The sequence below is a fragment of the Mauremys reevesii genome, linkage group 2, assembly GCF_016161935.1.
Source record: "Mauremys reevesii isolate NIE-2019 linkage group 2, ASM1616193v1, whole genome shotgun sequence".
NCBI lineage: Eukaryota > Metazoa > Chordata > Testudines > Geoemydidae > Mauremys > Mauremys reevesii.
Window position 1 is genome coordinate 269,160,221 of NC_052624.1, and position 26,203 is coordinate 269,186,423.

Genomic DNA, 26,203 nt, shown 5'->3' on the forward strand with positions numbered 1-26,203 from the left:
GGAGCCGGCCCTGGTGAACTGTGAACATTCACAAAGAAAGACTAGAGACCAGCGTATGCTGGACTATTAAATTACCTTATTCCTTGCTATTTACAGCTCAGCTTTTTGCTTTTGTCGTTTTTTTGTTTGGTTTTTTTTGCTGTCTGGTCAGGTTCCTGGGAGCACACTTCCCTGCCTCAGACAATGCATTTTCTCAGGTTCTCTGATCCTGGTAACTTCAGCTGGTAATTGATTCACATATTTCACTTTCCAAGATGGCAGCACTAAGATTACTGTGAGGAGATACAAACAGGAAGGTTATAAATTACAGAAACAGATTTAATGGATGCAGAGGGCTGCAACACAGCTGTGGGTGACTTGCCTCCCCACTCACACACATACAGTATTTTTAAAAAGTTGATATAAGCTCTCATCAGCTTCCAAATAAGATTTGAGCAACCCTAAAAAGAGAGCATGCTTGAGAGGGCACTATGGAATAGCTAAAAGCCTACAAATACCTGCATATGGGACCCTGAAATGTGAAATTTGCTTCCTGCTTTTTGGACCCTAAACTTGATTGTTCAAATGTTCATGGGAAGAAAATGCAGAAGGGATGTGTACCTGGTCCAAGCTAATTTTCATGAATATTTCCAGTATTTTTTTTGTATCCAGATCTACTAGATTTTATTTAATGCAACTAAGAATTTAAGTTTTTGCAGGTGGGACCCGACTTTCAAAACACTCAGCATTGCATGTGTAAGCGTTCATAATCGGGGCCAGATGATCAAAATAGCTCCCATTTAGGCACCAAAGCATTCAGCTCCCAGCAGTTCCTGTTGGGACACTTATTCTGTATACCTCCCAAATAATTTCCCAGGCACGACTCTGCCTCACTCTTTCCCCTTCTAGTTATTTTATGGATCCCGTTCTTTCTTTGCTCATCTCTTCGGTTCTTTCATTCTTCTCGCTGGCTCTTTGACTCACTGGTGTGTATTATAGGACCCTCTCTGTGCCAAACCACTCAGGGATATTACTTGTTACAGCTCCCTGCTACAGAGCCTTATTTTTTTTAAGCTCAAGATGCCAGAGCTGTGGAAGAACTCATTTGATCACCTGGTGTGTTGGCCAAGAGGGTGGTCCGTCACATTTGTGCTGTTTTTAACTTGGGAGTTTACGTCCAAGTTAGGACTTCAAAGGATCTGACCCATTATCATTATTGTTGAGGATGTGTTTGACCTTGTACAAAGTATAGAAGATGACTATGCCATGCGCGAGGTAGCTGAGGCGTCTGATCCTATATCGAAAGATGAGGGCGCTTTGGATCTCTCAGGATCAGGGCCTTGTATTCAAACTAAATTATGTTCCTCTTTCAAAAAGGAATGAGAAGGGTTTTGCTGCAATATGGTTGTGCAGACACAAGACCCTCACAATTACCCAATTTAGCTGTACAAAAGAACACACATTTGGGATTGCATTTTTGGGAACTGTTTTGAAACAGACCAAACTTGAGTCAGTGTCCATCTGACTTTACTTAGTTGTTGTGATAGCATTGTTTGAAGTGGTTTCTTTTGGTTCTGGCTGGAGCTCATAAACCAGGCAGCAGTGGTACAAGCTGCCACCCACAGTTAACTCAGAGGTAAGCAATGCACAGCTGGAAACAGTCATTGCTCTAGAAAGAGCAGCAGCGGAGCAAAAGAAGAAATTGCTGACTCATGCCTCTGGCTAGTTTGGTTTTCAGGAATTCACTGGTTTATGAAAAGATGAAATCTAGGACTGCTTAATTATATAGGGAAAGACGTCAGTATCCTGTAGAAGTGATTGTCTACTAAAAAAAAACCTCAGTGTTTTTATCTGACATATGTGATATTAATTTCTCTTGATTTATATAATTCAGAGTCTGGTTTAATTTTACTAGGCACAGTTTAGAGAAAATATGGAAAGGGGACATGGGAACTGTCAATGAATACTTCAGAGGTAATGAAGGAAATGCAAGTGAGATGTATTTTAGGATGTTTAAAGAAAAGAGAAATGAAAGAGTAATGGGCTGAAGAGAATGGAAGGCTATATAAAGTTTTGCCCAACTTCTAACTAAAATAACAATGAAGCCATCTGAACAATGCAATCATTTGCCAAGAGAAATAGTGGCTAAATCCTGCAAAGTACTAAACAAAGAGATAAGGCCTTTGACAAAGATCCTAGGTCCAACCGGGGGATCCTCTGTATCTCTTTTTTCCCCTCCTATTTTATATTAACAAACTGTGCGAAAATAGGATTGTAAATATCTCATCATTTAATTAAGCCATTTTTTGCTCTTGCTAGTGCTTCTCTGTGGTTATCTAATAGCAATGAATGCCACATGTTAATTGTTTGTGTTACAGTAGCATGAAGGGGTGTCAAATGAGATCAGGATCTCATTGTAATAGGTACTGTACAAACACATAATAAGAGACAATCCTTGGCCCAAAGAGTGTGGAAATCCAAACAGACAGGACAGACAAGGGGTAGGAGAGAGAATGTAGCATTATCCCCAGTTTATAGATGGGAAATTGAGGCACAGGGAGATTGTGACTTGACCAATGTGTCACAGGATGACTGCTGGAGACCAGTGAATTGAACGCGTTCCTGAGTATCTTTCAGTACCTTAGCCACCAATCCAGCCTTCCACTCTTACATCTATAATAGTTAGGTTACAAACTTTTAACTAGCAGACGTTCAGAAAATGCAGTCCCTATACATATTTTTGCTTTGCAAAAAACCTCCCTAAATATTTTTTTTGACAGATTTACTACTGTACACTGCAACACACCAGCATACAAGAATTCCTGCATTCCTGTTGCAGAAAGAAGTTAAAAGCAGGCCACAAATAAAATAGAGCTTCTAGTCAATGAAAGCATTTCCAAGAATAAATTACTGACTACAGGTACAGTACTGTATATAGCCATCTTTTATTGATCAGGTTAGCTTTAACTCCTTCCCGCCAGCCCCTTCCCCAAATGAATGATGGTAAGACTCATAGTCTCTTTTTTCCTAGGCTCAATTATTCTTTGTTTTTCCGCCCCACTGACCCCAAATTCGACAACAGCAAAGGTCTTGTAGGTCATGCTTAGCTAGTCACAAACGCCATAGCACATTATCTGTGACACAAAATATAATTATCTTTTCACAAGTGGCAATTAGTAAGAATACCTCCCATCAATTCTATTTAGAATTTAAGATGGTTGAAGCTGAAGTAGTATAGCCATGAGGCTCTGGTTTCTTGACAGGCTTAACTCTGACACCAAATATGCATGGATTTAGTGTTTAATAGTAACATTAAAAAATCTCAGTTTCATAGGAAAAACATAGTGTAAACATTTGTGAATATTTGAAAAAGCATTTTTGTAATACTTTTGTAGTACTTTGCACTTGGACAACACTTTCCTCCTTCGGATCTCAGCATACCTCAGAGACATTAATGGATTAATTTGCTAAAAAAGATACGTAGGATTAGCCATGTATTATAGCTGGACTCCTCATCTCAAGAAGATAGTTATCAGAACTTCTATTTTATAGATGAGGAATATCCCAAGAAAGGTAGGTAAAGACCCTTCCATGATATTATCATCCCTATTAAAACGGGGGGAAATGGAGGTATGGAGAAGTTAAGTTTCACATTTTCAAAAATGAGGTGTAATTTGGGGTATCTCCCTTTCTAGGCGCTCAGTGTTACTATCCCAGGTGACTTTCTGTAGCTCTTACAGGTGCTCTGAATTACATCCCCAGATCTCCTGACTCCCAGTCCCATGCCTTTAATTGCAAGTCCTTCCCTCCATCCCTCCACAGATAGGTAGAGATTTAAAGGCTAAATTTGGGCATTTACAGACTGACACGGAAAGGATCCTGGATCACCGATAAACAGTTCCATTTGATATGAGTGCTTATTTCCTACAATGCCATATTCACAGGATACAGTTTTGCCCAGTTAACTTTCCTGGACATAATGGCCTCTGGTTGCAGCAGTTATTGAAAGATGTCTTTGGAGTGAATGGCTTTGGGCTTGATCATTGGGGATTTCACTATGCTCCAATAAGCTGAAAAATGTCCAGACACTGAAATTTCTGCTTATTTCTTTCTAATAGGATCTGTTTTCCTATCATTTGTCTTGAAGCTTCAAAAGCCCATTTTGATGGTTTCTCATCTCAGTGAAAGACTGGCTCTCAACCCTCCATGATATTTATATGGGGGAGGATATATTTTAAATTGGGCAAAGGGCACACAGAGAAATCACATTATTCTGACAGCAATGTAGTCACAAGACAATTGGGATGAGCACAGAAATGAGGTTTGGAGGGACAGAAATAAAACTATCCAACTTCTTTTCAGTGACTGAACTGCATGAGGAATCCCACCCACTTTATATGAATACTGATTTCACCCTGGCATTCAACCCACGATTGAACTTCTGTGCCCACCTGAAATAGATTCTGGCTGTACATTGTATTTAGGCACTTTAAGCCTATACATAATCCATAGTATCCGAGCATCTTGAATGACAGAATGAGAGGCATATAAATACCAGGAAGGAATTTAATGGATAGTATGATTTCACTTAAGAGACAGACAAGCAAGTTGGCTCCATCTCCATGGACCCTTTGCTGATGTGGAAATAGCTATTTACTGCACTCCTCTCTGAAAGATAGGGACCCATCTACAGGTTTGATGAGAAGAAACTATTAGTTTGGCAAACTAATTTCTCTTTGCTTCCCCGGGTAGCCCTTGAACATCCAGTAGCAGAGAACAGCCAGGTAGAGAATCCGTGGCACTACAATTAACAAATGGATGCACTGTAATTCCTTCCAAACATTTGAAAAAGTTTAGGAAAGTTCTCCCACCTCCCCAAAGACAGCTTGAATTATTTCCTGATTATTTTTTTTTCAAATTTCAAAAACTTTTGCAAGATGACGCCGGGGAAAAAGAGTAACATATTAGACATTGTTTCAAGACATTCACTTTATCTTACCAACAATGCTGTCTGGACTTACATGAATGTAACGGACAAAGTCTTTATTTGCATTAGGTCAGTGACCATAAGCCATTATAGCTATTTAATTCTACCCTAAAACACTACTGGTCTGAATGGATAGCTCAACAGAGAGTGCTAGCATCAATTCATCCTCAAAAATAAATAAAATCTCCTTTCCACACACTGTTAATTGAGAAATTATTTTGTGAGGTCCCTATGTTTTGCCTTTTCTGGCATTCAGTTCCCAAAAGTCTACATATACTGCCTGCCCAGGAGACAAGTTGGCTGCTTGTCCAAAAGCAAGGAAAAAGCTAAATGACACACCTGTGTGCTACCTAGAGCTGGCGGAACTCATGTAACTGAGCTTCTCATTCCCCATGTACTGCAACTCCCTATCCTTTCTCTTATTATGTGTATTAAAGTCGCAGGTAGAGGCCCCAAATGAGATCAAGGCCCCTCTGTGTGTAGTATATACACACAGTAAGAGTCTTAGACCCAAAGAGCTTACTATCTAAATAGACAAGACAAAATACAGGTGAATTATAAATATCCCCATTTCACAGATGGACACATATGGCACAGAAAGATTCTGATTTGCCCAAAGCCACCAGGGAGTCAATGACAAAGTCAGGAATTGAACTCCAGTACTAGTCCAGTCCCTTAATCACAAGACCATCTTTATAACCTCATTATACTAATTTTCTTTTTCCCCTTCTTCCCACTCCTGCTTGTAGCTTCTTTCTGGGGCTTACAGGATGCCACTTTTCCAGGCCAGTAACTATTGAGATGACTTTTAGTCTGGAGAAAGCCCATAGTTAATTACCAGCAATGACCTCTCCTTGACCCTCATTTCAAATGCGTATAACATTAAACATTAACCAGCTGAAGAACTAAAACCTTAAAAGCAGTCAGAGGTAAGCAAGAATCAAAGCAACAATGGCATGCAGCATGCCACTGGACAAATACGCAAATACCAAAGATGCTGCTCTTGTCTGGTCTATTATGTTTCCACTTGAAATACTTCTAACAGACACAACCTACTACTTTGCCTTTGCTATCCTAGAATCTTTGCACAAGGAAAAGATCAAAAAACTTGAAAGCAGTGGATTTCACTGTGAATCTCACTGAAGGCATTCTTTAAAACACAAAGGTGAAAGGATTTTTTTTTAGCTATTGGAAATTGTAGTAACACACACTTTCTTTCAATAGTTATTCAGGCAAAACAAACAAACAAACAAAAATTGCCTGACTTTTTGCCTAGATGTCTAATGTCCTTGTTTCTAGCTTACTGGAGGCACCTCTTAATGCCTGCTGTCAACTCATTTGTGATAAGCTAACCATAGTTGAAAAATGGTTGAATTGATGGTTCTGTAATGCATACATTGTTAAGGATTATTTATCAGCATTAGCCTCTGGGAAGAGAGTGTCTGCAGGACTCTAATTAAAAGAAAACATACGCTGTCAAATCAAGCATTTCCTATTTCTTTTATTTAATAAAAAAGGAAAGATGTGAATAATAATTTTCCCTCTTAGCCCCCCTGAGGGGAGCAGACAGCAACGGGCCCTTCAAAGCCATTTAGCAGCCGTAAACTAGTCTCAAATCAATTGGCATCCCCGAACTCATCTCTGAAGGCTTACTGGTATTTTCACGTGGGACCAAAGCAGTCAGTCTTCAAGGGAAGTTATTGCATCTGGTGAAAAAAGTAAAGTTGACATTTTTTTGACAAGACCCTTAAGTATGCTCCTCCCAGGAGGGTTGTAACAGAGAAAAAGCTGAGCAGGTGGCAATAATCAGCATTACATACATTCGAGCATTTTCTATAATGTGGATTACCATGGATTCCCCCCTCCCCTCAGGGAGACTTGTGTGAATTGGAAGTGTTTTCAGAGCACTTGGATAGCATTTCTATCATCAGTTTCACAGCTGTAGCTAAGTTGTTTTTAAACAAATATAAAAACAGCCCCATCCTCTCCCCAAGAAGTAAAAGGGGAGGGAGGTGTGGATTCCCCACTTTCTCCTCTTACCCGCTATTGTGCCAGTACAACAGATTGTTTTTGTTTGCTAATGGCTCCGGATATCCCATATAGTTTTTTTAAAACTTGTGCTTAAGCGTTAGTAAGCCATTGTTAATCTGTGAAGGTTGAATGTTACAATCATGTCTCAGAATCAATTAGTGAGAAAAAGTAACTAGGCAGAGAATGGATACCCTGTTATTGCAGGGATGGGAAGGCAAGTTTAACACATTGGACTTGCTTCTCCTCTCACTTTAACCTGTATAAGTCAGAAGTAATTCTGCTCAAGGCAGTAGCCAAAAGCCTTACTCGCACAAATGGTCCCACTGAAGTCAAAGAATCATAGAATATTAGGGTTGGAAAAGACCTCAGGAGGTCACCTAGTGTAACCCCCTGCTCAAAGCAGGACCAACACCAACTAAATCATCCCAGTCAAGGCTTTGTCAAGCCGGGCCTTAACCTCTAAGGAAGGAGATTCCACCACCTCCCTAGATAACCCTTCCAGTGCTTCACCACCCTACTAGTAAAATAGTGTTTCCTAATATCCAACCTAGACCTCCCTCACTGCAACTTGAGACCATTGCTTCTTGTTCTGCCATCTGCCACCACTGAGAACAGCTGAGCTCCATCCTCTCTGGAAACCTCCTTCAGGTACTTGGAGGCTGCTATCAAATCCCCCCTCACTCTTCTCTTCTGCAGACTAAATAACCCCAGTTCCCTCAGCCTCTCCTCATAAATCATGTGCCCCAGCCCCATAATCATTTTCGTTGCCCTCCACTGGGCTCTCTCCAATTTGTCCACATCCCTTCTGTAGTCAGGGGACCAAAACTGGACGCAAGACTCCAGGTTACAGTCAATGTAATTAAATCCATGTAAGACCAATGTTCTGATTCTCCCCTTTCTTAAATCAGTCTTAGACCAGCTTAGTGCAATTGACTTTATTTGTATTGGAGTTGGGCCAACAGATGCCACTCAGCCCCATTGTTCTATGTGCTGTACACACCTACATAATGCAAAGATGATCCCTACCTCAAAGGGTTTATAATCTAAGATAGAGCAACTGAGGGAATGAAATGCATGGAGTTGTACAGCACTTTGGGATTGCAAAATATTATTTATAATAGAAATACCTCCAGCCCGTGAAACATTCTCAACCTGAATATGCTCTTGAATCTTCATAGATTCCCAGGCCAAAAGGGACCATTGTGATAATCTAGGCTGACCTACTGTATAATGCTGGCATAGAACTTCCCCCAAAATAAGCAGATCTTTTAGAAAGACATCCCAATCTTGATTTAAAAATAGGCCATGATGGAGAATCTCCCATGACCCTTGGTAAGTTGTTCCAAGGGTTAATTACTCTCATTTTAAAAACGTATACCTTATTTCCAGTCTGAGTTTGATTGAAGAGCCCATTGTTAAATATTTGTTCCCTATGTAGATACATAGACTGTAATCAAGTTACCCCTTATCCTTGTCTTTGTTAGATTCAAGGAACTGAGTCTATTTAGCTTATCAGTATAAGGCAAGTTGTCTAATCCTTCAGTCATTCTTGTGGCTCTTCTTTGAACCTTGTCCAATTTATCAACTGCCTTCTTGAAATGTTGATACCAGAACTGGGGACAGTATTCCAGCAGTGGTTGCACCAGTGCCAAATACAGAGGTAAAATAACCCCTCTACTCCCACTTAAGATTCCCCTGGTTATGCATGTAAGGATTGCATTAGCCCTGTTGGCCACATCGTCACACTGGAGCACATGTTCAGATTATCCACCATGACACCCAAATCTTTTTTCAGAGTTGCATCCTTTAAGTATGGCCTATATTATTTGTTCCTAGATGCATACATTTACATTTAACCACATTAAAACTCATATTGTTTGATTGCACCCACTTATGAAGAGATCTGGTGTGCTCACCAACTTTTTTGTGTAATATGGATTTTAACAACATTTTACTTAGGAAAAAAAATGGAAAAACTTGTTTGAACACTTCAAAATGTCCTATTTAAACATTTTCTGAATGGAAAGTTTTGATTTTTCATTTTGAAACTACTTGTTATTTCAAATTTTTGTCTTATTTGTAGCAATACATTTAAAATGGTCAAAACTGAAAAAAAAATCAGTTGAACTGAAGTGAATTTTTTTCAGAATTTCCTTTCACAAAATATTTTGAAAATTTGGCTTTTTTCCCCCCTGATTTGAAACATTTGTTTTTACAACATTTTTCATGGGACAGAAAATCCATTTTCTGTACAGCTCTTTTATTCAATGGACTGTAGCAATAATCCTAAATATCTGAGCAGTGTTGTCAATTGAGACTTATTGTCCTAGCTCAGCTAGTAGGTATTTTCCTTATCCATCTGAACTATCTTCTTCAGTTTGTATTCCACTGTGCATAGAAATATGAAGGTGTCTCCAGATTTTTTTTAAGCTTTTCTGCAACTGAAAACTTCAGGTATTTTTGGTTTTCTAGTTTTTCTTGGTTTTATTACTATTATTAAACATTGTGATACCTTGATTGTGCTTCTTGATTGAAAACATAGACTGCAATTCCTGTTTCATGCTACACATCTTGCCGTCCAAACAACAGGTCTGTCAGTTCATTCCTTTTAGAGACACAACAATTCTTCTCCTTTTTTATTTTTTTTAAGACTCCATTTATCCATGCTCAGTGACACTCTTTCATTTCACTTAGCTGTCAAAAAGCTTTAGTAAGAGGAAAACCTAAATAAAAGTACAGTGTGCTCTCCTTTAGTCTCCTCTCTGACGGGGCTCCCTCATGCTTCAGTACACTGAAGGCTTTATTTTTCAAAGCATACAAGCAATTTTTCCCCTGGAAAAAGGGAGAATAAATGATTAGTTCACTGCATTCAGGACTATTCCTGATCAGCATGTATTAGGAAATTATATTCTTACAAGGAACAAGTAATTATCAGTTTTTGTTTTAAAAGATGATGCTATTAGTGTTAACTGAATTGTTTTATGGAATTGTTAAAATGATGGTTAGCAAATAATTCCCTAGCAGAGGTGGGAAGAGAAAAAGAGATTGTAATTTTCTTGGGGAGAGGCTGTATCTTCTGTGTTTCATACATCTCCATGCACATAGTCAGTGACTGACATAAGTATGTAATTATAATAGAGAGAAGAGAAGCTGCTTAGAAGAAAGCCAAGGTCTAATTCTGGTCTCAGTTACAATAAAGAAAGCCCACTGAAGTCAATAGGATTGCACCATTGCAAAGGTGAGAAGAATTTGAGCCTGTGTTGATGTAAAATCTGCATCTAATCCTAAATAAAGCCTGGCAAAAGAATTATCTATCTCAATTCTCATGACAATATTTCTGTTAGCTAGGATTGTTACAGATCTGAGGCACAATACCCAAATTTTGAGGTCTAAAAGTTCATCCCCTCTGAATTCACAATTGGGCACAAAAACACCTATTTCAGCAGCTAAATGTTGATTCAGTAGTAACTCAAACCACAGTGAATTTTGTTCTCATAGAAATGAGTTATTTATCTTGTCATGTGACAGGGAGGCTCATCTTCCTACTTATAAAGTAAAATACTAGAAATTCTCTTTCATCTGATGTTTTATTGGTACAAATGTACACAGGACAGCAGCATGTAAAATGGAAGCTGTCACCTGAAGTAGCCTGAGATTTTCATGCAGCCTAAAAATCCAAGCAAAGTAAAACTTTGATGCAATAATATCATTAGCATGCTGGATGTACTCTAACAAGAGACCTGTTTCTCAAAGTCATTGGCTGGTTTAAATGCTTCAGGGATCAAGCCTGTTACATCACCAGACAGCTGGCTGACATGATGAGATCCTTAAAATGAACATACCAGTCTCATTAATCCATTAACCAGCTGCATGTTCACTGGCTGGTCCAGTATCCCAGCTGAGCACTAACATTACAATACTTGAACAAGTCAGTAATTGTAACAAAACGTAAAAGAAACTAATAGCATGAGGAGATGTGCATAGCAGTCTTGAGGAGTTTCTAGCTTTTAGGTTCAGTGGTGCTTCAAGCTAATGGATCCATAATTAGTTAAACCAATTACTTGAAGAGACCTTCAGAAAATCTCCCTCCCCCTTTCCCTTGCTTTGCAAGGCTTCTCACACTAGAGTAAGCAAGGGAATGGTCTCTCTATTGTGAGGAACTTTCCTAGCTTATGCACTACCCAGGTGAAATGGGCTAGCGAAAGGATCTGAGTCCTCGCTCCCACTTCCTTTACCCAGAGGCCTGCCTGACCTCGAGGGCTCCCCTTCCACTCTCCTGTGTGGCCGAGTCCTCGTAACCCCAGCAAGGCTGGGCCCAGGATTCCTGGGGGACTTGACCCCCAACCTTGTCGTGGTCACATAGGAAAGGGGGAAAAGGCATCCCCACTGTGGGGTGCTCTCTCTGCTCTGGACAATTCCCTGACCCACCGATCATTACATATAGTTCAAGCAAATACAATTTATTAAACAGCAACCAATTTAAAAAATAAGGACAAAATGGGAAAGTCAGAAGTAATTCTGCTCAAGGCAGTAGCCAAAAGCCTTACTCGCATAAATGGTCCCATTGAAGTCAAAGAATCATAGAATATTAGGGTTGGAAAAGACCTCAGGAGGTCACCCACCCCCCGTTGCGGTTATGATCCCTCTCCAAGTCTGGCCTGCAAGACCTCTTGGCTGGGGGCATCTCCTTGCGCTGGGCCCGCTGCCCAGGTGCCCCCTCGCTCTCCCCTGCAGCTCACCGCACCTGGTTCCAGACTGCTCCAACTCCAGCCCCAGCACTGCTGATGCTCTGCCTCCAGGTTCCTGTGCTGTATTTCTGGCCCCTTTGGCTCTGGTAGCTGCAGTTCTCCTCCTGACACAGGTCTGCTCTCTGGGTTGCTTCTCTGGTTCTCTCTGGCTGGTCAGGCACTGGTCCCCAGCTCAGCTTGGGCCATGCTGTCTCCTTAACTCGGCCCCACTCTGATCCATGCAATTCCAGCTCACACAGAGGATGGGACACACACACACCCCTGGCCTCCTGACTCCCTCATTAGCCTGCCCACCCTGTCAATCAGGATGATCTGGAGCATTGGCCTCTCCGTATTGCTCCTGGGGACTGTCTGTCTCAGGGTCCTGATTTCCCATCGACACTTCCCCTTCCTTTTGGTACTGGGAGCTATCCAACCAAAAACCCCTTACTAAAACTCAGTGGGGGCCAACAGTCCCCTTACACTAGGGGTTGTCTATGCATGTTTTCAACAGAAGTCCTTAAACAATAGATAAGCAGGGGGAAACACTATTTCCACTGGTACATAAAGTTCCTGTTTCTATCAGATGAGTTATAAGGTATCAGACCTTAGTGGGAGAAGGGTTGGGGGTAATTTCACACTTGGAGAGAGAAGAAAGGAGAAGTTCATCTGGCAGGTTGGGTTCTTTTTGTTTTTTTAAACTCTTTTTGAAGCCACTCAGAGACTTAGAATGTCAGAAGTGGCCCCTCTTAAGAGAGGTTTGTGGACAGAATTCAGGTGAAGCTGTCAAAGGTTACTCAAATGCAGATTCCAAAATGTATCCTATGATGTCACAATTCATATGTACTGTAGTGCATGTATATATCAATATAAACAGGCACACACACACACATATATATATATGTATCTGTGTGTGTGTGTATATAGATATACATCATGCATACCAGCCCATCCTTTGGGTGGATGTGACTGTCTTATGCTCCAGCCACACACTCACTTGCCTTTCAACAATTGGCTAAAATCTAATAAATAAAACCAGGGATCTCAGGCAACCTTAATTTTTCCACAGTGAAGGCTTCAGATGCAATGTGGCAGTGTCTAAGAAGAAACTTCCTATCGCTTTTGTGAGGTCACCCAAAGGTCATCAATAAGAGAGTCAAATTTCCATTTTTCCCAGTGATTATTGTTCAATATTGAATTAATGCACCAAAATTTCAAGATTGTAGATCTAAAAGGCATCTGAAGAGTTGAAATCAGAGAAGAAAGACTGATGACCTTTTGGTGACATCTGATAGAAAGATCAGAGGTCAGATTTTGTGACCCGAGGGATTGTAGAGGAATGAGTGAACAAATTTTATGACTGCAGCTTTAAAGGGCATTTGAACAGTTGAATTGAAATAAAATGGACTGATTTGAAAGTAATCTCTTCTGTATAGGTCAAATTTGGGATCCCCTCACCCTTTTCTCCTGTTCTGAGTGGCCCATAATGAATATTTGTAACAAATTTCAAGATTCTAGTTCAATGGGAACATGGATGCTAATTGTGTTTTTCAGTACCATGGTTATGAGTGTCTGTATTAGATTAGATATGTGTGTTTATGCATATAGCTCTTACCCATGCTGATCTGAATTGCTCTTGTTTGGAAATCAAACTTGAAATCTGACACAATCACGGGGTTTTATGGTGGTTTTGTGGTGGGTTTTTTAGAATAAATAACAAAATTCTTGGGTTTTGACTCAGGAAAAGCCACAAGTGATACCATTCTAGTAATCTGAAGAAAAAATGGTTCTGTTTCAGATCTAAATGTACCAAATACTATATATGTTTATATAGTGAGGTTAATTAATCATGGAACAATTTACTTAGAAATGTGGTGGATTCACTATCACTTAGCCTTTAAATCAAGACTGGATGTCTTTCTAAAAGAGATGCTCTAACTCAACCAGACGTTATGGGCTTGATGCAGGCATCACTTGGTGAAATTAAATGGCCTGGGTTATACAGGAGGTCAGACTGGATCATAATGGTCCCTTCTGGCTTAAAAGCTAGGGGTGTGTGTGTGTGTGTGTGTTTGTGTGTGTGTGTATATATATATATATATAAAACATCAAATCATTCAACTTTGAAATTTATATATATATATATATATATATATATATATATATATTAAATTTCAAAGTTGAATCATTCAACTTTGAAATTTATATATATATATATATATATATATATATATATTTTAAATTTCAAAGTTGAATGATTTGATGTTTTTATTTCAGTTCAAATACAGAAGAGATCCCTAAGAACAATAATAATTTAATTAATAATAATCCATACAGGGATTACCACCAGGCAGCATAACAGAACTGAGAATAAACTGCTTTAATTACCAGTGATTCAAAGCAGCAAAACACTCTTCTCACCCCCACCTCCATCACACCCATGCCATCAGCCCTTCTTACATGCTTACGGCCTAGCTCTTTAGCTGATTGCCTAAAATTAAGCTCCCTGTTAAAATGACTTGATTTTTTCAAAAACTTCCAACAGCGCCCAGTGAAGTCAGTGACAATTACTGGATGCTCATCAGTCTTGAAAAACAGACCTCTTATCTTAAATTTAAGAGTCCAACTTCAGGCACCTATTTTTGAAAATCTTGGCCCTAGCCAACAGCAGGTCTTGCAGTGGTCAACAGATTTAGGCCATTTTGGACTACTGGGGAATGGGAATGAGTTCCAGTAACTAGAAGTCTAGATGGAGAACACTCCAGTTTAGTACCCGCTGGTAGCTGCTCACTCTCTTCTATACAGAGGGGCACATCCCCTGACCACCGCTGTGTAAATATCATATAGATATACCACATTTGCTGGAAGCCAATTTACAATCCCTTAAACTGAGGTCCTGTCATAAGCAGGGGCGGCGACAAGGCGGCGGCCAGCGGGGGCGGGCGGCGGAGGCGGCGGCGGCATTTGGCTGCGTGCGCGGCATGCGCGCCGCGCGGGAGGTCCACCGAGCCGGGAGCGCGCGGACGGCCCTGGGGGGCGGGCGCGCGGGTCCGCCTTTCCCGCCCGGTCCTCACAGGCATGACGAGGCGGCGCAGGTCCGTCGTCCCCCCGCCGACCGACCCGCCGCAGGCATGCGGCGCGAGCTCGGCGACGAGCGAGGAAGAGGGGACCCGGCGCGGGAAGGAGGCGCGGCGCAGCGCGCGCCGCTGGGGGGGCAGCGGTTTTAGAGCCGCCCCTGGTCATAAGGCAATCCATGCCTGGAGCGCCATTCTGTGGCAGTGTGACAGGTGCACCTGCCTCAGCTTCTTTTCTTCAGAGACCCAAAACATATTCCATTTATCACCCCCGCTGTCTATAGTCCTTAAAATCCCATATCCTCTAGTCCTTTGACATAGTACATACCATGCTCCAGCTTCTTTTGCTACACCAGGGCTCTTCGGCCCTCATCTGTCCTTTTATCAGCCCTTCTCACTGGAGTGTAATCCCACTCATCCCCAGGGGAAATCCAACAGCCTTTCTTCTGTGAGTTCATCCTCACCAGCTGAGCATCCCTCACTCACCTTGGCCCTCATCTCTTTCCAACCATCTGGGTCTAACTCTCCATTGCTCCCCTGCCTTCAGGCCTCTGGCCCTCAGCTCTCTAGCTTAGAAATCAGAAGACAATTCCCTCTGCTGCTTTCCTGCCTTCACCCAGGAACTACCTACAACATCTTTCAGGGACCACCTGCTGTCTCCTGGTCTCCAGCAGCTTTCATGTGCCAATCTCTCACTTCCAGGCAGCCCTCATTTGCCACTTTTCCTGATTGACTCTCACTGCCTGTCCTCAGGCATCCCCCCATTTATATGTCCCAGGACTCCTTGCTTAAACCAAATTAGGAGGCAGCTGACTAGTCAAAGGTGCATTGGCCTCTTTCCCCTTAAAGGGACAGTGCCACCCTGTGAAAGATCCTTCATTGCCATTGTCAAAACATCACTGTTTTTTTTTCTTAGCAAGATGGCTGCTCTCAGGAGAAAGGTTGATATATTTGTAATTTAAACCTGTTTTCTAAATACATTTTATAATTCTTCATGAGATTTGCTTTATTTTATTTTATTTTAATGTTAGAACTTGCAGGCTGTTGCCCTGAACGAAATGGGTGGCCCCATTTCCTTCTATGCACAGTGTGAGGAGGGGGAAGCCTTTGTACTGTTGTGTGATTTGCTTTAGCAGCTGGCATAAGATGCAATATTAGGCAGGTTTAAAACATTTCAGGAAGAGATTAGTTAAATGGTGTGTTGGCCCTTTTTCTCCAGCTAGGCACATGGGCAGTGATAGCAGACTCTTCTACCAGGTTGGTAATTAGGTCTGCCTCACTCCCAGGAGATTAATTCTCCACTGAACAGATTATTACAGTCCAGCTCTTGTATCCATGGGCAGACTTAGTCAGTAGACTGATTTCAATTAGAGAAGTTAAACTCTATTGACTTATCCTATGTACAAGGAGAGGTAGGAGACACATAACAAACAGGATTACTGAGTTAATCTTACTGTCACAGACTTCAGAAAGATTCGTAATCCATTATTATCTCTGAAAAGAGTAACTGAGGAGATGCATTTTATTTCATGGTAATAAATTGAATTCTTGTTAAAGGTGACTTGCAAAGGGGGGAAAAATTAAGCGTGTGTGTGTGTGAGAGAGAGAGAGAGAGAGAGAGAGAGAGAGCCCGGAAGTTTTTACATTAGAAATTCATGTCTTGTCTACCCTCGAAGACTCTATGGTGATACGGAGGACTAGTGAAATTATGACACTGTGATAGTCGAGGGACTGAAAGCTGAGCCACTGACAGGGAAAAGTCGTCTTAGTCAGGCTGCTTAAGCCTTTGTTTAACTGCAATAACTAATTAATGTTTGTAAGAGCCTGCAATGTGTGAGGTGTCCCATTCATCTTAATGGGCTGTTAACTCCGAAACCCACTGCTGTGTGGAAGGGACCCCACCAACACCAGCCTAGCAGAGGACATTCTAGGAGAGGGTCTTTGCTGCTCCTATTCCCATCAAGATTCTGCTGGAGGTTGGCAAAGGACTCCACATACAAAGTCTTCTGCTCCAGTGAGTGGAGGCTCAGTCCTTTTTCTGGTATGGACCCCAGCCCACCTGCAGAGAGGTAACAGTGGTACAGGGAATTGGTAGGTTGTACCCTGCCCAAATTGGAGTGTGGTGGGCACCTACCCACCCATCAGGTGCCTTTGCGTGAGTGGCCCATGCCGATACCATCCTAATTCTAGACAGAACATAGAGATGCTTCCATTGAATGGTGTGCCTCAGGGCCCAAATTGCTTGGATCCAGCCTTGGTTGTCCACTGTATTAGAGGTTCATGACTTCTGCCGTTTCCATGGACCACTCTGTGAACAGGCATAAAGCTTATCACAGTAGGGTCACTTGTCATCAACTTTTGTCATGCCTGAAATACTCACTACATCTAACACAGTACAATAATATATACCCAAAAAGTTTCATGTAATATATCATTGGAAAACTAATAACTCACTAATCATTACTATTCTTATGTGATGTATTTACAGTAAATCCCCAAAGGATTTTATAGATATGTGCTGCAAATGTCTCCATGGACCATTCCCACCTACAGTGTTGTGTGATGTCTTGGGAACACTAAAAATTCACAAGCAACTTCCAGAACATGGGTTCAGATCCTCAGCTGGTGTAAATCAGCATATACTTCAATATCAGCAAAGTCCATTCACTTTGATGGCGCTATGTAGATTTACATCAGCTGAGGATCTGTCTCATAGTCTATAAAATGTGTCTGTCCCTAACATCAGAAACTTCTTTCCCATTGGAATCCAACTGATTGGGGTTCCAAAGAGGATGAATCTAGACTGTTCTCAGTGGAACCAGATGACAGAACAAGGAGTGATGGTCTCAAGTTGCAGTGGGGAAGGTTTAGGTTGGATATTAGGAAAAACTTTTTCACTAGGAGGGTGGTGAAGCACTGGAATGGGTTACCTAGGGAGGTGGTGTAATCTCCTTCCTTAGAGGTTTTTAAGGTCAGATTTGACAAAGCCCTGGCTGGGATGATTTAGTTGGGAATTGGTCCTGCTTTGAGCAGGGGGTTGGACTAGATGACCTCCTGAGGTCCCTTCCAACCCTGATATTCTATGATTCTAAAATGCACTTGGAATTTAGTATGTGTGATTGTGGTGGCCTATTCAGAGTATAAGAAAAAATGTGCTTACAGGAGTTTATAGGGTTCATGTGTAAAATACAGGATGCAGGGGCTAACTCAAAGCAGGCTAGGGGTTAGAGATTTTTAATGTCATTTGTTTCAATTTTCTGTGTGGTTATGGAGGAGTCAAGTATTTGCTTTTCAATGGCTGCAGAGCAGGTGGACAGAGATGTGCAGGTGGAGAGATCATGCCGATTCCGAGAGCTATCACACATCTGTGTGCCGAGTGTGTCTCTCTAATCACAGTGTTTATGTCTGTTTCTGGGCCCTCTTACTGTGCAGCAGTTTATCTGTAGACAGGGTGTCACGCCTAGATAATACCACTTTGCACTTACCTCTTCAAAGTGATGTACAAGCAGTAATTAATTAAGCCTTGCAACAGCCTTGTGAATGAGGGAAATATGTACTGTACTATTATCTTCAATGTGCAGATAAAGAAATCGACACAGAGAAGTTCAGTGACTTCAAGCCCAAACTTCAAGTTAGTGGCATTGCTTAGATTAGAATTTGTGGATTCCAGTTTTTACCCCATCCTCAGATGACAAGTGTCTATGACTGCAACAGACACATGGTCTCTGAACAAGAATAACACGCCCCCCCTTCAAAAGTATTATTCCCTATATGGAACTTCAAGGGAATAAAGGCAATTTGGAAAGATGTACCTTAGGTTAAACTGTCCCTATTTGATGTAGTGTGATGTTGGCAAACGACTGCCATGAGGGAGTGGGGAAACAGATTCAGTGAGCTCCCACTCTCCCCTTCCTTAGTTACCAGCAAAGCCCCCAGCTAGATCCTATATACTAGCTTAAGACCCAGGGCATCCCGAAAGAGTAGGGGGGCAGTTGAGAATAGGACAGAGGGGGTCGGAGCAGAGAGGAAGATGAGAATGGATTGAGGGCCTCCCACCCCATCTGAGACATGACATCAGCATTGTTGGATGGGTGAGTAATAGGCCCGTTGGCCTCATCACTGGTATATACACATTGAAAGGCAATGGTTTCTCTCTCTATGTCTCTTGCACACAAATGAACTCATTGATAACACAGGTGGAGGAAATAAATGCTTTCCATGTTTGCTGGGAAGCTGAGAAGAACAGTGAATAGGTGACCCGTTCCCACCCCCATCTCCCTCCCTAGAGGACTGTAATGAGCAGGAGACTTGTGCGCTGAGAGCTGTTTCTCCCCTGCCATCTCCTGAACTCACTGGTAATAGGACGGTGGGAGACACTTTCTTTCTGTGGCAGAGAGCTGAGAAATGGAATAAATGGGAAGTCCACCCCCTCTCCTTTCCCAGAGGATCAAAAAGAGCAGCAGTTGTGTGGGTCAGGGGTCATCTCTCTTCCCCCTCCCATTTATTACCTCTGTGGAAGTTGTGGTGGGTGGAAACCGTGGCAGCAGGGGTAGTGAGTGACACACCTAAAAGGAATTGCGGTGGAGGGATGGAGAGAAAAAACGCCTTCCCTCTCTGGCAAGGAAAGGTGGTGCTGGTGGTGACAGTGTAATTGAAAGGGGCACAGGAAATCTTCCCGTGGTTTAAGGCTGGACCAGTGTAGGTTGGAGGCAGCAAGAATACAAAGGGGTACAGTACAGCAGGTGGCTTTCTAGTTAGTAGGTCTAGGGGGGAGGGATAGCTCAGTGGTTTGAGCATTGGCCTACTAAACCCAGGGTTGTGAGTTCAATCCTTGAGGGGGCCACTTAGGGATCTGGGGCGAAAATTGGTCCTGCTAGTGAAGGCGGGGGCTGGACTAGATGACCTTTCAAGATTGGTATATCTCCAATTATTATCCCAGAATTTTGGGTGGTGGTTGGTAACTCTGGATTCAAAACACAAAGAAAGGGGAAAGCGGGTAAAAGGAAAGAGGCCACATGCATAGCAAGGAGTCAGAGCCTGAATGGCTACACTGCAATTTTATAGTTGTTCAGTGTGAGTCCAAGTCAGCTGACAGAGGCCGACTGCAGGGTAGACATACCCCAAGTCAGAAGAAGAATTGGCAGTTCTGGGGATGGCTAGTAAAACAGTGACAAAGATTATTTCCAATTTCCCTGTGGTGCTGGAACCCCATTTCAGCAACTTTGAAAAAAAAATTAAATGAGAATCTGACCTCAGTGGTGGGACACTCTGTGCCTCGGGAGAACACCCTGCATCCCTATGTTCCTCCTTATAATATGATTGTGTGGTATCCAATGCAAAGTTTGTCATGTTGGGTGTCTTCGGAAGGCTCATGATGCACTGAGCATTGTTGTTATAGTAATGTTATAGGTTGTAATTTCATGTATATAGTTATGAAGCTGAAAATGTGTCCTCATGACTTAAAACAGGCCCAGGCAAAACTCTCCAAGAGCAGAGGGGCAGTTCACACCTCATCAGGGCATGTACGGGACAAACCCAGCCCAGCCTCACAGGAACAAAGAACACTGGCCTAGGCAGCAACAAAGGATCTGTTGGACTCTTGAATGAGTCACTCCCCTTCCCTTGGTCAGACTGGGACTACAATGAGGTAATTGTCACCTGACTCTGAAGGGGGGGGGTGCAAAACCAAGAGGGAAGAAAGCACATAATAGCTCTTACTTATGGATCCATAATATTTGTCTGTTGGTTTTATCTAGATGGGCACTGGGCTCATAAAAATGTTTGTCAAACCCCCAAATTCTAGCACAAAGGATTATTCATTTGTAAATTTATAATATTATTATTAATATTGATTTGTAGTGTGATAGTACTTAGGAGCCCCATTGTGCTAGGTACTGAACAAACCCCAAACTAAAAGATAGTCCCACCCCAAGGAGCATATGTTGTCAACCGACCATGAATAATGAAGGGCAAACTGTGAGTAGTCTAAGAGTCTGATCCAAAGCCTTTAGAACTCAATAGACGTCTTTCACCAGCAATCCACAGGCTGACATTTGTTTGCATACATAATTTCATGTATATATTTTATGAATAATGAATGCATTCCCTGAAATCAGGGATCAGGTCATGAATGATTCACAAACAGAAAAAAGGGCTTAATTAAAAAAAAATAGCCACATGTAGCTTCCAACCGACTGAAGCTAGTTCTTCGTAACCTTGATTCCAGAAGATTGATGAGTAAAGGGTAAGAAGTTCTCTTGCACTTTTTGCTGGCACGTCTAATTTGGTTTCAGTGAAGATTCAGGTCAGTTCTAATTTTTTCCAAACCAATTCACTCAACCTTGATGTCAAGTCAAGTGAGAAAGCTGCAAAATTCACATATGTTAAAATGAATATTTGATACTCTTGCTGGTACTGTAAATTCTCCAGTGCCTAGTTTTTGAACACAATAAGAATTAAGCTATCAGACAAGCCAAGTGTCTACAAGCCCCATAATTCCCACGCTTCAAGTGCAACAAGAATTTTTTTTGACAGTATATCAAATCTCGAAGAAGGAAAAAACACGTCAGTTTTCCAAATAAAAACTACTATAAGAACAGTTGTTTAAGGAGATACTCGTTGTCTAATAGCTAAAAGGATCTGATCCCTGATGTGTATATGAAGTTATCACGCCAAAATAAATCAGCATTTTAACTCTGTATAGGGCCAGCAGCAGCACCCTCTTTGCCAAAGTGTTACTGTGCCAGGATAGTGCTGCCTTTTAAAAAGGATGCATCTTAGAACAGATACTTACAACATGACTGGGCCCAAACAGCCTACAAAACAGAGATCAAACATGGGAGATTTTAGCCCTGCATGGCAATTATTTGCATTCTCTTTTTGAGAACAATGTATCATGCACATGACTGTCTTCAGTATCTCTACGGCACCTATCACTTTATCATCTCAGGCCTCAGTTAAATCACAATAGGAGGTCTCCTTTCTCTGCCTTCCCAGGGGTACCAGGTGGCTTGCAGGATGTGATCCTTTGTTGTTTTTGTCTGAGAGAAGACAGGTCTTGCATGTCAGTCTGAACACAGCTCGGATTGGGCTCAGCCTAAGGAAATGACAAGCCTGCAGTCCTCCTCCTGAGAACACTCAGCCCCGATGCTCAAAAGACTAAACTTGGATTGCGAGCTCTTGGGGCACAGAGACCAAGCATAGTCAGATCTCATTTGGGGTATGGCTACCCCTCAAATGAAGGACCAATTGTAGCATGGCTAGACACACCTGTGTTAGCTTTAATCCAGATAGCACAGGTCATAATAGCAGTGAAGACTCAGTGACACAGTCCCTGAAACAAGCCAACAACCTGAGTTCATACCCAGGGTTTCTGGCAGTCTTGTACTAGGACAAGTACAAAAACAGGAACCCCTAATTGCTGCCTTCTGCTCACCAGGAGGGGGGACGTGGTGAATGGCAGGTAGTGGGAGCCTTGTGAGAGGGAGGTGGAGGAGAGGAGGGACTCGGGCAGGGGCAGGTGGTGGGGAGGGGCAGAAGGAGCGGAGCAGGGACAGGAAGTAGTGGAGCGCAGGTGGGGCCACCACAGCCCAGGTGTTCATGCTCTCAAAGGCAGCAGGTTGGCGGCTGTGCCACAGGGGAAGCTTAGCCTCCCCTGGCCTATTATACCTGCCACCTATGAACATATAAATAAAGTGGCCAGGTAGCGATTATTGCTGAGCAGCTGCTGTATTATTAAATATTGTTTCTTCATACACACACACACACACACACACACACACACACACACACACACACACACACACACACACACACACACACACACACGTATATATTTTCTAGTCAGCCATAGAGGTCATCAAGGCCGGGGCCCCATCGTACTAGAAAAACATGGTAAATGACTGTTCCTGTCCCAAAGAGTTTACAATTAGAGCTGGTTAGAAACCAAAATTTCCATTCTGCAGCAAACACCAAAATTCCACACACATCCATCCCCCCAAAAAGAGTTCTGAATCAGAAAGAAAGGCCAAAATTTAGATATTTCCAGCAGAACAAAAATTCTGAGAGATTTCAGTTTGGGGCTATTGAACATTTCATTTTGATAACGTTGAAATGTTATAATGTAATATAATTAGTATAACCAATATCTAAAGTATGACACTTTAATATAATATAAATGTCAAAACAAAATGGATTGAAATGATGAAATCAAAATGAAACATTTTTACCTTATCAGAATGAAATGTTTTGACAATATTGAAACAAGAAAGCTACTATGATTTGTTTAGACTTTTTCCTGTCAAAAATTTGTCGGAATTGACATGTTCCCATGAAACATTTTGATCTAGACAAAACTGTATTTTCTGACAGAAAACTGTTCCATCAAAACTTTTTTGACCAGCTCTATTTACGATCTAAAAATAAGAAATAACAGGTACATAAATCAAACAGTCTGGGGTTAGGAGTAGAGAGGAGAAGGGTAACCAAAAATAAAAGATGGCTACAATTAGCCCAGCTAGAGTGGTTACCACAGTGTTTCTCCATTGGGGTAATGCCTCTTTGTACAACCTACCCCAACTACATCCACTCCCACCCATCTTTAACACTCCTCACCCATAGCTAAAGATCTGGCCTTCCACGTGAATACTTCCTTTCAAGCAGCTTTAGCCCCAACCGTGTTTGTACAGTGCCTAGCACAGCGGGGTCCTGGTCCATTACTGAGGCTCCTAGCCAATATGGTAATACAACTAATTGATGATAAGAATTGTGACTGATGAAGGTAAATGTAACTAATATCGTTCCTTGAAAGATGGCAGAAAATATCATTGGCTAGTCAATTAAAGTAAAGAAAGTCATCGAATCATAGAAGTGTAGGACTTGAAGGGAGCTCAGTAGTCCAATCCCCTGCACTCAAGGCAGGACTAAGTAATAACTAGAGTATTCTTGAGAGGTGTTTTTCTAACCTGCTCTTAAAAACCTCCAATGAAGGAGATTCCACAACCTCCCTAGGCAATTTGTTCCAGTGCTTAACTACCCCGACAGCTAGAAAGTTATTCCTAAAGTCCAACCTAAACTGTCTTTGCTGCAATTTAACCCCGTTGCTTATTGTCCTAATCTCAGAGGTTAAGTTAAGGGAAACAATTTTTCACCTTCCTCCTGGTAACAATCTTTTATGTACTTGAAAACTGGTATGTCCTCCCTCAGTCTTCTCTTTTCCAGACTAAACAAACCCAATTTTTTCAATCTTTGCTCATAGGTCATATTTTCTAGACCTTTGATCATTTTTGTCCCTCTCCTCTGGACTTTCCCAAATTTGACTACATCTTTCCTGAAATGTGGCACCCAGAACTGGACACAATACTCCATCTGAGGCCTAATCAGCACGGAGTAGAGCAGAAGATTACTTCTTGTGTGTTGCTTACAACATTCCTGCTAATATATCCCAGAATGATGTTTGCTTTTTTTTGCAACACTGTTCCACTGTTGACTCATTTAGCTTATGATTCACTATAACCCCCAGATTCCTTTCTGCAGAGTCCTTGCTAGGCAGTCATTTCCCATTTTCTATGTGTGCAACTGATTGTTCCCTCCTAAGTGGAGTACTTTGCATTGAATCTCATTCTGTTTACTTCTGACCATTTCTTCAGTTTGTCCAGATCATTTTGAATTTTAATCCTATCCTTCAAAGCACTTGCAACCCCTCCCAGCATGGTATCATCTACAAACTTTATAAGTGTTCTCTATGCCATTATCTAAATCATTGTTGAAGATATTGAACAGGACTGATCCCTGCAGGATCCCTCTTGATATGCTCTTCCAGCTTGACTATGAACCACTGATGACTACTCTCTGGGAATAAGTATCAGAGGGGTAGCCGTGTTAGTCTGGATCTGTAAAAGCAGCAAAGAATCCTGTGGCACCTTATAGACTAACAGACTAACGGTCAGCATTGGGGTTGAAAGTGCTGTCCAGAGCGGTCACATTGGAGCACTCTGGGATAGCTCCTGGAGGCCAATACCATCAAATTGCATCTGCATTACCCCAAATTAGACCCAGCAAGGTCGATTTTAACGCTACTCCCCTCTCCGGGGAGGAGTACAGCAGTCAATTTTAAGAGCCCTTTAGGTTGACAGAATGGGGTTGGTTGTGTAGATGCATTGCTTATAAAATCAACCTAACGCGGCTAACTTTGACCTAACCACATAGTGTAGACCAAGGCTTAGTAATTTTTAACTTGTTCTTTCTCTATTTTAGCCTCAGATGCTACCTCACCTCCATTGGCATTCACTATGTTAGACATCAGATTGCTAGTAATGTTTTTGGTGAGAACTTAAACAAAAAAGTCATTTAGTCATGTAATTAGAGCAGGGTTGCCCATTCTTGTGATTGTATTGTGAGTCTCATGATATTTGTTGTATTTTTTAAAGCCTCATCTCCTAAAGCCATGTGAATACATGAGAATCTCAGCTTTAATTTTTTTTTCTTTCTTTCGTAAGATTCTAGTCTTCATGATTATTGAGAGAAGCTTGGAATTGTGACCCAAATTGACCCCCTAATGGTTCAAAAACCAGAAGGTAAATAAAGACACCCCTTCCCAATCCGCCCTCCCCTTTTTTTAAAAAAATCATGATTTTTAAGTCAATCTTGATTTCTGAATACTTGGAACTGGCGATACTGCTGAAGTGTTGTGTGTGTCAAACCTTAGTAGTTTTCTCCAGTTTCCAGGGATAGTGGTGGTTTCTTAATATTTGTAGTCATTGGGGCCTAATGTTGGATTTATTTGTGTCTGTGTTCAGAGTCCTGCTTGGCTTCCAGATGAACTCTTTAAGGTCTTATACAGAAGCATAAAAGACTCTGCCCTTCCCTGTGTAAAATCATTTTGACCTGAATGTTCTGAATACTATACCAGTTACCCATATTCAAGTACATCCCTATTTCTGATCCATTCTTCTCCATCTTAGTGGTGTAAATCTAGGCACTTACTTGTCAAGTATTGACTCAGAGCCAAACCTTGGTGCCTGCACCAAGCCTGAATAAACAGATTTGTCTCAAAGAGGTTCCACAGAAGTCTGGGAAGGACTGAATCCACTCACTCACCCACTGCACACTGGGGGGGTACCGTGAGGGCTGAAATACCCTACATGGCTGTTGCTCACCCAACCCATCACAAATTGATAGGGCCACTGGATGTAAAGCTGGTTGGGAGTTTTTGAACAAATGTTTTTTTGCTGAAAAATGCCAACTCGTTGAAACTGAAACTGTCCACGACAAAGGGTCAGGTTCAACTAATTTCCCAACTCGTAAAAAATGTTGACGACTTGGGGGCAAGGGGGCCGGAAGAAGGTTCAAAATTCTGGGAATGTTTTGACATTTTCCAAATGAAAAGTTCTAGCTTTCCAGTTCAA

General features: G+C 41.7%; 2 long non-coding RNA genes across 3 annotated transcripts in view; one reads left to right on the forward strand and one right to left on the reverse strand.

Annotated features, from left to right (window-relative positions):
* The window catches only part of LOC120396823, a 29,995-nt gene that overhangs the window by 2,010 nt on the left and 1,782 nt on the right, over positions 1-26,203 (forward strand). The window contains exons 2-4 of one of the 2 annotated variants that reach the window (XR_005593415.1): positions 2,760-2,899; positions 10,136-10,235; positions 25,295-25,372. This is a non-coding gene — a long non-coding RNA (uncharacterized LOC120396823). The remainder of the gene's footprint in view (positions 1-2,759; positions 2,900-10,135; positions 10,236-25,294; positions 25,373-26,203) is intronic. The other variant, XR_005593416.1, reaches the window with a different exon arrangement.
* Positions 6,561-12,447, reverse strand: LOC120396825. Its single transcript, XR_005593418.1, has 3 exons — positions 12,332-12,447; positions 9,510-9,829; positions 6,561-6,672 (listed from the first exon to the last, which is right to left on the reverse strand). It is a non-coding gene; the product is annotated as an uncharacterized LOC120396825 (long non-coding RNA).